Source organism: Arachis stenosperma, chromosome 9, assembly GCF_014773155.1.
Source record: "Arachis stenosperma cultivar V10309 chromosome 9, arast.V10309.gnm1.PFL2, whole genome shotgun sequence".
NCBI classification, from domain to species: Eukaryota; Viridiplantae; Streptophyta; class Magnoliopsida; order Fabales; family Fabaceae; genus Arachis; species Arachis stenosperma.
In genome coordinates, this window is record NC_080385.1 from 155,553,142 (window position 1) to 155,566,840 (window position 13,699).

Below are 13,699 nucleotides of genomic sequence, written 5' to 3' on the forward strand. Positions count from 1 at the left end.
GGCTTTATGGGAAGGTGAAAGCCTGAAAGGGTGTGAGAATATTACATCACCTTTTTATAGTAATTAAGGTATTTATTAGAGAGATCAAGAGGTAAAGTATATAGAGGCATAGAGCCTCATTATTTTTAAATTAACATAATCAATGTTTTAAGTTTAATAGTGTAAAAATTCTTATTTAAACATTTTTATAGATCTACTTTGTTTAACTTTTTTAGAAGAATTTTATGTTTATATATTGATATTATAAAAAAAAGTTACAGGTATTTTTTTTATTTTTCACATCATTTTGAGAATTTAAATGGAGTAAATGGTTAAATTTATTTTTAAAAGATCACTTATTATCTAAATTAATTTTTAAAAGATTTTTTAATTAAATTTATTTTTTAGTTAATTTCATTGCTAACGACGTCAAAATTTATTGACGTAGCCAATTAAATGACACCACACTGACCATAATATAGTCTTAGCAGTTCTAGTTAGCTTATAATATGATAAATTTATATAATTAAATTAAATCAATTTTAATTAAGCAGAATTTTAAGGTATTAAAATCTCTCAATTTAATCTAATTTTATAAACTTATCATATTAACATCGGATTATGATAGTCACGTGTGTGTTGTGACATAACAAATTATAACGCAATGAATAAGAAAGTAAAAGAATGACAAATTTGATTAAGAACAATCTTTTTGGGACCAATTTAAAAAAGTAATAATTTTTTAAATTTTATTTAAAGATTTGTCGCTAATTAATGAGTTACTATATATATATAAAAGATGGAATTCAACCCTCTAAACTTAAATAAATAAGTGAGATGAATCTTCTATTTAATCATGTATTTATTAAATCATCAAAATATTTAATTTTTAAAATTATTATTAAAAATTAATATAATACATTAATTTAATTAGATATTTGTATAAATCTCTGTTTAAAAAAAATTTAAAGTATTCTATTTTAAAAGAAAAAATCTTTTGGTAATAAGAATTATTTTAGATACAAATAAAATTTGACTCGATTGTAATATAATCTTACATTTCAGTAAAAATAATTTTATCATTTCATAATTAAGATTTTTAATGTTTGATGTAATTTTTAAAAATTATTAAAATTATTAGTATAAATTTAAAGAGTAATTTTAAAAAACATTAATTTTGCATCTTTTATTTATTAAAGTTATTTTTTGTTTTTGTTTTACCAAATAATGCTATTATAATTTTTAAAAGATGTCTATTTATATAAAGATATTTTTATGTAAAAATATAATTAAAATATCGTAAATGCATATTATAGTAAATAATTTAGTCAAAGATATGATAAAAACTTGAAATATTTGTTTTTTAAGCTACTTTTAAAAAACTTAAAAAAGTTTTAATTTTTTAAGAGGCTTGAGAATACCAGATCCAATCTTTATAATTAGTTCTCTTTATCATTTCATGTTAAAAAATAAATTGATAAAAAATGTACAGTATCACATTTTCCGTAACGAAATTGTGTGTTTATTATATTCCATCCAAAAAAATTGAATTCAACTCTTTTAATAATATGCATAATTATATGATATATGATATGATATCCTTTTGCGGGAACATAAATTGAAATCATGATATATTTGATTCGATATGGATATTTATTTTCTTAACATTGAGACTTGATTATGTGCAAGTTGCAAATTAAATTTCAATCAAATGAATTTATCCCAACATATAATTTTCCTTTTCAATACATGGAGTTATAAACATATTATAAATTGATTTCTTAGAAACATTATCATAAAAAAACTTCTTAACTAGTCTTTTTTTTTTTTTAAGGCTTAAACTTGCAACAATTTTGTTCACGTGGTTCTCATAGGCAATAAACAAATGAATAAAATCTGTATCAAACTATCAATATTGTGAAGCAATAATAAGAAATAATAACAATAAATATTAAATACTCGTATCAATCATTTATACAAAGTTGACTTCAGCGGTTTCCATCAAGTATTGGTGGGGCTGATATCAAAGGCCATATTTCATATTGGTTGAAGATATAATTTTTCGTACCAAAAAAAACTCAAGACAATTATTTAAAAACTCGTTAGATTTTTCATATGTGTAAGCTTTGGCAAAAGAATTTTTGGATAGATTTTTTAACGTTTTATTTTGTGTTCGATAAATAAAAAAATTATGTGTTTGTGTTTGTAATTTTAAAAAATTATAAATACTTTTAAAATCGTTTAGAAAGATATTTTCTAATGTTAAATTTATATTTATAAAAAATAACAAATTTAATATAATTTTATATATTAATAAAATTCAAATTTGATCTTAATTAAATTATTGATGTCAAATTTTATTTACCATCAATTTTTTTTATGTCTATTATAATAATTTTAAATTTTAAAAGTTATTTTTGTCATAAATGATAGTTATGGCTTATGTTGATTAAAAGTTACTTTTAATTTTATTTATCGAACATAGATATTAAAAACTTTTAAAAATGTATCTTTTAAAATTCAACTTTAAAAAGCTACATTTATAAAATAAATATTTTATCAGTCTAAATATATAAAAAAATTGCATTTCGTTTTAGCATAAATATAAAAATTAAGAATCATATATAAAAACGCCCAACTCAATCATTAAAACTAAGAATAACGGCTAATAAAAAAATAAGAATAATGTTATCTACTTTTTATTATATATAACAAAATATAAGAGAATATAAAGTATTTGTCATCTTAATTAAATAATTACATAATTATTTTTTATATATTTAATAAATAAAATAATAATTTAATTGACTCGTTATATAATATTTTTATCAACTCTATTTGTTACTAAATCTACTCTAAAAAATAAATTAATGTTACCAAGCTTGGACATTTTTCTTAAGTATAGACATAGAAATTTATTTGATATCAAAGTAAAATATTTTTATTTACAAAGTTATCCACTACTTATCATCCGTATAACAATACATCTCTTTCTTGGTAAACCTAAAGGGTTTTTACAAATTTGATTAATTAATATTATTAATATTATTATTATTATTATTATTATTATTATTAATAAACGGTTACTAACCGTTTTGTACTATTTGGTTGAAGGGATACAACATTTTAAGGATTGTGTATGTTTAAAACATTGTGTCTATTGGCTAAAGGGACACAACTCTTTAAGAGTTGTATATGTTCAAAACATTGTATCTATTGGCAATAGAAATGACACAACCATTTGTATACGTAACTAATCATAATTGTTACGTGCAATATGTATAAATAAGTCCTTATCCACTATTTCAGAGATGAAGTACTAAGCGTACAATTTACACTACTATTAAAAGATTTTCTTTGTTCAAGAGAGTTGAGAATTTCTTACTATTGCTAATTAAGAAATTCTTAGGTTTCATTGTATCCTGAGAGAGTATTGTCATCAACCCTATAGCAACTAAGTGTGGGGACAAATATCTCTCTAAAGAAAGCGATCTAATCGTGCCTTGAAACCACTACACAAATATAAGATTTTGTCATCTTACCATCTTCATATACCCAACAATTTTAGAGAGATAAATCTTGAAGATGGCACAAGATTAAAACACCACGTTCAAGGTTATGAATCAAGAGTTTGTCAAGTTAGATCGCTTTGATGGAACAAACTTCAACTGTTGGAAGGACAAAATGATGTTTCTTCTTTCAGTTCTCAATCTTGCACATGTGATTAACGCAAAGACTATACCAATTGCCAATTCCGCTGGAAATTCCACACTGGAAGAGAAAGAAAATATTGTTCAGTTGAAGAAGAAACGTGATGAAGATACTATTGCATATCGAGGTCATATGTTAATTCAATCACCATTGGAGATTTGGAAATCTTTGGAAGAAAAGTACAATACTAAACGACAAGGAACAGATAAGTTTTATTATAAATATTTTGAATTTATTATGAATAATATTATAGATCAAATTCATGAATTACAAATTTTTGTAAGTAGACTTCGTGATCTACGAGTGGTGATCCCTGAATCACTACAAGGTGAAAAATAAATTTTTAATGAATTTGATAACTTTTGTGAATTACATAGTATTGTGCATCAATCTTCCGCTCCATATATTCTGCAACAAAATGGTTTGGCGGAAAAGAAAAACCGTACCTTAGTGGATATGGTTAATTCAATGTTACTAAATGCAAAATTGTCTTACAATTTGTGGGGTGAAACATTATTGACATCATGTCATATCCATAATAGGATACCATCAAGACATAGAAAGGTTTCTCCTTATGAAATTTGGAAAGGAATGAAACCTGATTTAAATGATCTTAAAGTGTGGGGGTGTTTAGCCTTTTATCGAGTTCCTTATCAAAAGAGAACCAAATTGGGGCCAAGAGGCATAAAATGCACTTTTATAGAATATGCTCAAAATTTTAAAGCATATAAATATTAGACTTAGTGTCTAATGTAGTTGTTGAATCAAAAGAGGTAGAATTTATTGAAAATAAATTTATCAATTATTCAACTTCTAATTTAGAATATCCCAAATTGATACTAATATTTCACAAGAAATATATATGGAGCAACCGGAAAGCTATGTGCTACCCAGAAATGAAAAGAAAGTTTTCAAATTAATTAAGTCTTTGTATGGGCTAAAACAAGCGCCTAAACAATGGCATGAGAAGTTTGATTCAGTGGTGTTATCAAATGGCTTCTCACATAATAGTGCGGATAAATGTATTTACTCAAAATTTACTAAGGATTATGGAGTAATCATTTGTTTATATGTTGATGATATGTTAATCATCGGAACAAATTTAGAAGGAATTCGTATAACGAAGGAGTATCTAACTTCTAAATTCAACATGAAGGATTTGAATGAAGTTGATACAATATTAGGCATAAAAGTGCATAAGAATTAAGTTGGCTTTACTTTAAGTCAATCTCATTATATTAAAAAGGTATTGAAAAAGTTTGATCATCTCATAATTAAAGAATCCAATACGCCGTATGATCCTAATCTTAAATTAGAAGGAAACATGGGAAGATCTATAGCACAATTAGAATATGCTAGTGCTATAGAAAGTTTAATGTATGCAATGCATTGTACTAGACCTGATATAGCATTTGCTGTGTGCAAATTATCAAGGTTTACAGGAAAGCCTAGCAATCAACATTGGAAAGCTATAACAAGAGTTCTTGGTTATCTCAAGAAAACCACAAACTTGGGATTACATTATAGTGATTCTCCCGCAGTTTTAGAAGGTTATTCCGACGCAAGTTGGATTACAAATCTTAGTGATAACAAATCCACTTCAGGATGGATTCTCACCATAGGTGATGGAGCAATAAGTTGGGCCTCAAAGAAACAAACATGTATTACACATTCTACTATGGAGGCTGAGTTTGTAGCTTTATCAGCCGCAGGTAAAGAAGCGGAATGGTTAAGAAATTTGTTATATGATATAAAGCTGTGGCCACAGCAGACGACAGCCATTTCAATCTTCTGTGATAGTGAATCAACCATGTCTCGAGCATATAATAAGGTTTATAATGGAAAGTCTAGACATATACGTTTGAGACATGAATTTGTGAGGCAACTAATAGATGATGGTGTAATTACCATCACTTATGTAAGATCTCAAGAAAATTTAGCAGACCCTTTGACTAAAGGTTTGTCAAGGGATAAAATCAAAGAAACTACTGCTAAAATGGGATTAAAACCTATTATTGCTAAATGATGGGAACCCAACTTTATTCTAGTAGACCACTAGTTTCAAGGTTTAATGGGTAATAACAAGTTATTTAGCAATTGGAGCACTAAGGTATAGGATTTAGTGCTATTTATAATAAATTAGGAGGGTGAGTTTAAACTCTTAATGGAATGATAATATTATCTATCAAAAGATTCCACCTATATGACTATAAGAGTGGTGCCGCTCTAATCGAGAATTTTAGAGGTTTTATTCTCGTAAATATTCATGAAACCAGGATGAGCACAAGGCCATATAAGTGCTTAAAATTGTAAACTCTTGAACTTGGAGGGTATAAGTAATGTGTGTGATTTTTGATACTAGCATATGGAGTATAGGTTTAATCGATTAGACACCTATTACTTCGTTAGAACTTTAAAATTTACACTAAAAGAATGTTTAATCTTAGTGACACATTCTTTATGCATATACTTGTATGACATTTAAATTTTGTAAATAGTGGGGGATTGAAGGGTATTTACAAATTTGATTAATTAATATTATTAATATTATTAATATTATTATTAATATTAATAAACGGTTACTAACCGTTTTGTACCATTTGGTTGAAGGGACACAACCTTTTAAGGATTGTGTATGTTCAAAACATTGTGTCTATTGGCTAAAGGGACACAACTCTTTAAGAGTTGTATATGTTCAAAACATTGTATTTATTGGCAATAGAAATGACACAACCATTTGTATACGTAACTAATCATAATTGCTACGTGCAATATGTATAAATAAGTCCTTGTCCACTATTTCAGAGATGAAGTACTAAGCGTACAATTTACACTACTATTAAGAGATTTTCTTTATTCAAGAGAATTGAGAATTTCTTACTATTGCTAATTAAGAAATTCTTAGGTTTCATTGTATCCTGGGAGAGTATTGTCATCAACCCTATAGCAACTAAGTGTGGGGACAAATATCTCTCTAAAAAAAACAATCTAATCGTGCCTTGAAACCACTACACAAATATAAGATTTTATCATCTTACCATTTTCATATACCCAACAAAACCTTTATCTTCACATTCATTTCCTACGTAATCAATTTCGTTTGCAATTTTCCGTAGCATTTCGTTATTGAGAAGTAGATAGATAGTTTGTAAATAAAAGATAGAAAAAACCGAATTTATTTATAAATAATGTAGTGTAAAAAATCAAGTATTGTGAAAAAAGTAGAAAGTAGAGTGCATGCATGATGGTGCAAAGAATTTGAGGAGTGAGTAGGGTTCTATATCTAACAATTTACTTAAAAAAAGATAAGGTACTGAAAATACAGTAAAAAAAATAAAAATATAAAAATTAATATTTTTATATTTTATTTAATAATAAATTATAAAAATTTAATTTATTTTTATTTTTTATTCAAAAATTTAATAAAATAATATAATTATAAAAAATTAATAAAAAAAATAAAAAATAAAAAATATTTTTTATTAATATCATAATATCCTAATTTAATATCTCTAAATATAATATTTTTATTTATATCTCAATTTACTAAACATAATTTTATATTTTTATATCGTTATCCCAATGTTCTCAGGTACTAAACCAGCACAGCCTAATAATCTAGCTAGTAGTGTGTGCATGATTTACGCTCTGCTAAACACAAAACACTAACACCAATGTTTGTTGCAGTCTATGAACCCATTATTCGACCGTTACTCTTTTATGATTCCCAGGAAATACCATTAGCATTTAGCAACGGTCTCATCTCTTATCCTAAAATTTCTTCCTACGTCCTTACCAGGGGCGGAGCTAGAAAAAATATTAGAGGGGGACTAAAGTTATTTACACAATAAAATAATATTAAAATAAATTTTTGGAAGGAGCTAAAGTGAAATTTACATATAATTTACATGTAAAAAATTAAGATTAGGGGGGGCCGTTGCCCCCCTTTCTCAGTATGTAGCTCCGCCCCTGGTCCTCACTCTCTCTCATAAGCCATAATATGCCACTTAGGCACTTGTATATATGTAAATTTACATTTTGGAAAAGGAGATCATCTCCAGTGAAAAAAAATTAGATGATATCTAGTGTTTAATTTTATTTTTTATTATTTTTTATTTAATTTTAATCTTATTTATAAAATTAAAAGTGAGATATCACATTTTATTCTCTCAAGTATTTAAAAAAATAGAGAAAATCTATTTCCTACATTTTGTAATATTTATACAGTATAATAGTTTGTTTTTATTTTTATAAGTTTATTTATCTCATGTTTTAAAATTATATATTAAATTTATAAATTAATTTTTTTTATTAAAAAGATAAAAAAATTAATCTTTTTATGCATTTATTTTATTTTTATTAAATAAAATTTTTTTAACTTTTTTATTAATAATTAATTTATTATGTGTCTTTAAATCAAATATTAGTTAATTAAACTTTTTTATTAAAATAATTGTGTCTAATTAAAATATTTTATAATATTATTAAGATATTTTTATATTTTTTATTTTTTTAATGACATATAAATTCTAAATTAAAGGAGTAAAAATTTACAAAAAAATATTTAAAGATATAATATTCAATTCAGTCGTTAAATTTGCACACGAATTTATTTTAGCATTTAAAGTTTAAATTGTTTATGTTTAATTTTCAAATTTTATAAACATGACTCATGAGTCTTTGAGATAATAATTTCAACAAACAACTTTAACGAAGCACTTATCTAGATAATTAGATGCGATACTAAACTTCTAAAAATAATATTGTTTTATTTTTAACGTTCAAATAACATAAAAACAATGTTGTATTTAGGGGTGGCAAGCGGGGAAGCCCGCCCCGCCCCGCCCCGCCCCGCCAGAAGCCCGCCTTTTGGCGGGCTGGCCCGCCCCGCCCCGCCTAGTGAGGCGGTCCTAGAATCCTAGCCCGCCCCGCCTAACTGCGGGCTGGCGGGCTGGCGGGCTAAGCCCGCCAAAGCTCCTCTTTTTTTTTTTTTACTATTAACTACTAAGTAATATATAATTTCACAATCATATTAATAAATTTATAATTTCTAATGGCATAAAAAATTATTTTTATATTCACAAACATTAAAGTCTTTGTAATTATAAATATCTAATAAATATAATTATAAACCAAATTTTCATTCAAAATATAAGTATAAATATTCTCTCCAAAGCGAAATAAATATAATCCAAAACATAATTATAAATATTGTCTCCAAAATAACATAAACATAATTCAAAACACTCAATTTTTATCTTCATACTCTTGTAAGTTAGGTTGGGGGAAGTTAGGTATTGACAAAAAAATTGCAAAAATACCCCCTCACTAATAAAAACCTTAGCCCGGCGGGGAAGCCCGCCCCGCCCCGCCAAAGCCCGCCAAAACCCGCGGTTTAAGCGGTGCGGGTTAGGCGGGCTTTTGCTATTTGGCGGTCCCGATTTTCCAGCCCAACCCGTCTTTTTTGGCGGGTTACGCGGGCCGGCCCGGCGGGTTTAGGCCCGTTTGCCACCCCTAGTTGTATTATTACTTGTTTTGGGAGAAAAGAAGAACAATCAACATACATGCCAAAACAGATTGATTCACCTCATTTGTTGGATTATTTAAATGCTAAAACTAAAATGACATTATTTTCATCAAAATCGTAGTATATAATCTATTTATGTCAGAATTTTATTAATATTTGTTTGTTAAAAATTATTTGCAGAACTAGCATGAATCATATTTATAATATTTGAGAATTAAATAGAAATAATTAAAATTTTTTAGAGATTAAATTAAAATTATATAAAAATTAAAAAATTAAATTGGGTATTCTCTCAATGCTTTTATGTACATAGAATAAATTTAAGAGTCCTCATGGTCAATGCATAAAGAAAAACAATCATTGTAATGCATATATATAAAAAATTAATTGCTAAATTTTAATTATTTAAATATAATATATATTAAAATGTGAAATTATATTAAAATATATATTTATATATAAATATATAATAATTAATTTAATAATTTTTTCTGTAGTAGTAGTATTTAGAAAATGAAGTAATGTACTGCATAATAATTAACAAATGAAAGAAAGAGGAAAAAATTTGAAATTGTTGATTGACTTAAAAAAAAACAACGGTTAGACCACCTAAAATCCTTCCATGGGATTATTGGTCTTAATAGTTTGAACACCGAGAAATAAATTAAGGATTAATAATTAAATTAGTTTCAAAAAATAGATATTATTTAAATTTATTGTTAATTTTTTAAATTAAATTAGTGTTTTAAAAATTATAAATTGATTATATTTTTTTAATATTTTATTAATAATTAATGACATAGAATATTAATGAATAGTAAATATGATACATAACATATTTAATTAGATACTGATTAAATATATTTATAAAAATCTATCAATTTAGTTATTAAGTTATATTAGAATATAATTTATATAATTAAAAAAAATTAAACTAATAAATTTTAATAAATACATCTAATTCACATCTAATAAAATATTTTAAATATTATGTATGTTATCTATTAATATTTCATATAATTAATTATTAACAAAAATTATTAATAAAATTACTAAAAAATAAATACTATTAATTTTTTATTTTTAAAAAATTAATTTAATTAAAAAATATTTTAAAAATAAATTTAAAAAACATTCAATTTTTCAAAAACTAATTTAATTATTAACTCTATTACTCCATAAAATGAGGCATGAACACTGAATTAAGCATTTGTTCGTCTTTGTTCTGTGGTGATGGGACCCAAAGAAAAACGCGTCTTAACTTTATCCTTTTGTGATGCATACACCTAATGAGTGCCTAAGAAAATCTCCCACCAAATATTAAAGATTCCTAAAAATCTACATACAGCTTCGTGATTTTTTCAATTTTTACATTACTTTTGTATATATATATTATTTTTAAATCAAAAATAATTAATAAAAAATAAAAAATAAAAAATTAATCATTTATTATTTTTTATTCCAAAAAAGCTACTGCTGAATTGCTGATCTTTGACTCTGCAAAACATTCATTCACTTTTATTTCTTTAATAGTACGATGAATTGATGATACAGCCTTTCTTCCTCATTCGAGTAAATAAGATTTAATACAAAATTAAGTGAAAGTAAATTGCTTCTAAACAAGTTTAACAAACTTGGCTCTTTTTTTGTTTTGGGCATTTGAAAAGTTTCTTTAGATTATTTCTCCATAGTATCCTGTTTTGCAAAGTGCCATAGAATATTCCTTTAAATGTGATTTTAGATTCCTAACATATAATTCTAAAATAAAAATTCACTTACAGTTAATTTTGTATAAAATTGATAATTAAAAATTATTAGATAATTTAAATAAATTATTATTTAACGATTTTTAACTATTAATTATACATAAAGATAACTGCACATGGTTTTTTTTTATCTTAAAAAAATTTAAAAAATATACACGAAGTCCCGACGCAAAATAAAGAGTATACAAAATGTAACAAATTAACAATAGCAATTGAAACCGTTACTCCACTCTTTACACTAAATTAATTCAATTAAAAAATAAAAAAAGGTTTAAGTTATTCATCATGATGGGATTGTGTTGTGCTTGTGCATCAACTTGCATATATGTATAGGATGCACTTTTGGATTTTAATTGTTCTCTGGTCTCAGTTGATCAGTTTGTAGGGACAGTTAGTTCTAATTAAAATATTAGTTATGAACTAGAATGTTGCCCCATCATCCAAAAAAAAAAAGCATGAGAACCCCTGTTTTTGCTTACAGTGGTAGCCACTTTATATATATATATATATATATATATATATATATATATATATATATATACACACCGATGCACCAATTATTTTAACTGTTAATTTCAATTAATATGTATTATATATATATTTTTTATAATTCAAATCAACTATTAAAATAATATCGGTGCACTTGAAATGTTATATATATATATATATATATATATATATAAAAAATCTTATTTGAGGATCACTATGGGGTTTAATTTGCATCAAACTCAGTCATACATCATCATATATAAAAGGCGTGGGCCCAACTGAACTAAAACTAAAAAATGAAATGAAATGATTATGTGATTAGTGGGCCAATCACTAATTTTTATTTTTTTCCTGTGTGCAGTAGACAAAATTGTTGTTCCTTATCGACAAAGGCACTCCCTTGGTCATCAAACACACCAACCTTTTTCCCTCCTTCTTCATCTTCTATATATACTTTTGTTTATTACTTTCGTAAAGTAGGATATCAATATATAATTTTTAGAAAAATCTTTAAATATATCGGTGTTTTGGTAAATTTTAATAATTGATATTAATTATATATATTTTTTATAACTAAAATTAATGATTAAAAATAACTAAAATATTAGTGTATCGATACTTTTAATTTTTTTTAATTTTTATAAATAATTTAGTTTTTTTAAATGATTAATTCGGTTGTTCGTATAAATAAATATTAAATATTTAAATTTTATTTCATATATATAATAATTTATTGACTAACAATAAATTATTAAATAAAAAATTTAATTAAACATAAGTAATCCAAGTGAGTCCAACTTGGACACATAATTGTTAATTGTAATTTGAGAGAATGGATTGTGTTAATTTTTTTTTAATAATTGAGGGAATAAAATATATTTTTTATTATTAATTTTATACGTAAAATAAAAAATATAAAAAATATTGAAAAGTTAAAAATTATATTTTATTCCTTTAATTATTAAAAAAATTGAGAGAATTTATTTCCATAATTTGATAGCTGTCCAAAATTTGATTACCTTTCTGTACTCGTTTCAACTTCTCATCATTACTACTTAATTAAATATTTATCCACCGCATAGGCATTATAATTTACTACTCTAATTACTAGAAGGTTTAATTCCAATGAATTTTGTGACAATAGCATCATATAGTTCTCAGGCCTAATTATACACAGGCGTCGGATGATGTAATTTTGTGCCAACCATTGTTGGCTATTAATTAACTTCCACTGGCCAAAACTAATTTGGTAGGAATTAGGATACATATATGTCAGATATTAATGGAGCTATGAAGGGACAATAATAATTTATTAATTAATCTGATGAGTTGTTGTATTATTATTTATTTTCTCCTCAATGATTTAATTTATTCCATATATACATAATACATACCTTATTTCGTATATACTCTCTTTTTCATATGCTATATATGTCCAACAATCATTATCATAGATTAATTAGGTTGAAGAAGTGCACGTGAATTGTGAATTCAATATGTATGGATATGTCCTTATTTAGCATGATCTAAGCTGGCCAAATGGTGATTTTAATTTGCTCCAGGCAACTTGTGATGGATAGAGTATTGGTTACAAGTGAATGTACTAATACAGGCCTTCCACATGCTATAATATTTCGATCATACTATGCATATTATTTTTAGTTGTTTACGCTATTCTTCAGTGTCATAGATCAATAACTAATACGTCGCAGAGTTAAATTCTATTTAAGAGTTTATCGCTTAATCACTCGACTAACCCAAATTAATTCATACTATGCATATTAGCATATAATGATATCTCATAAATTCTTTTAGGTTTAATTATTACGATGATCTCTATAATTTTATTAAATTTTTAATTAAATTTTATAATTTTTTTAATTGAGTCTTTATATTATTTTTAATTTTATAATTATATTTTTTTAGTATAAAAAATATCAGAATTAATTAAATATTTTTCTACAAATTAAAAGTATTTATAATTAAAAACTTAATTAAAAAAATATTTTAACTCGAAAAAGATTTAATTATAAAATTAAAAACAGTATAAAAACTCAATTAAAAAAATATAAAAATTTAATAAAATTATAAAAACTAATAGAATAATTAAATAATTCATAATATTTTAACCTTAAAAGAAATTTATATTTCCATTTTCAAATGCATGCTGTCACTAGCTACCCCCTCTACACTGTTGAAGAAATTTGTTTGGTGCTACATACCAAGT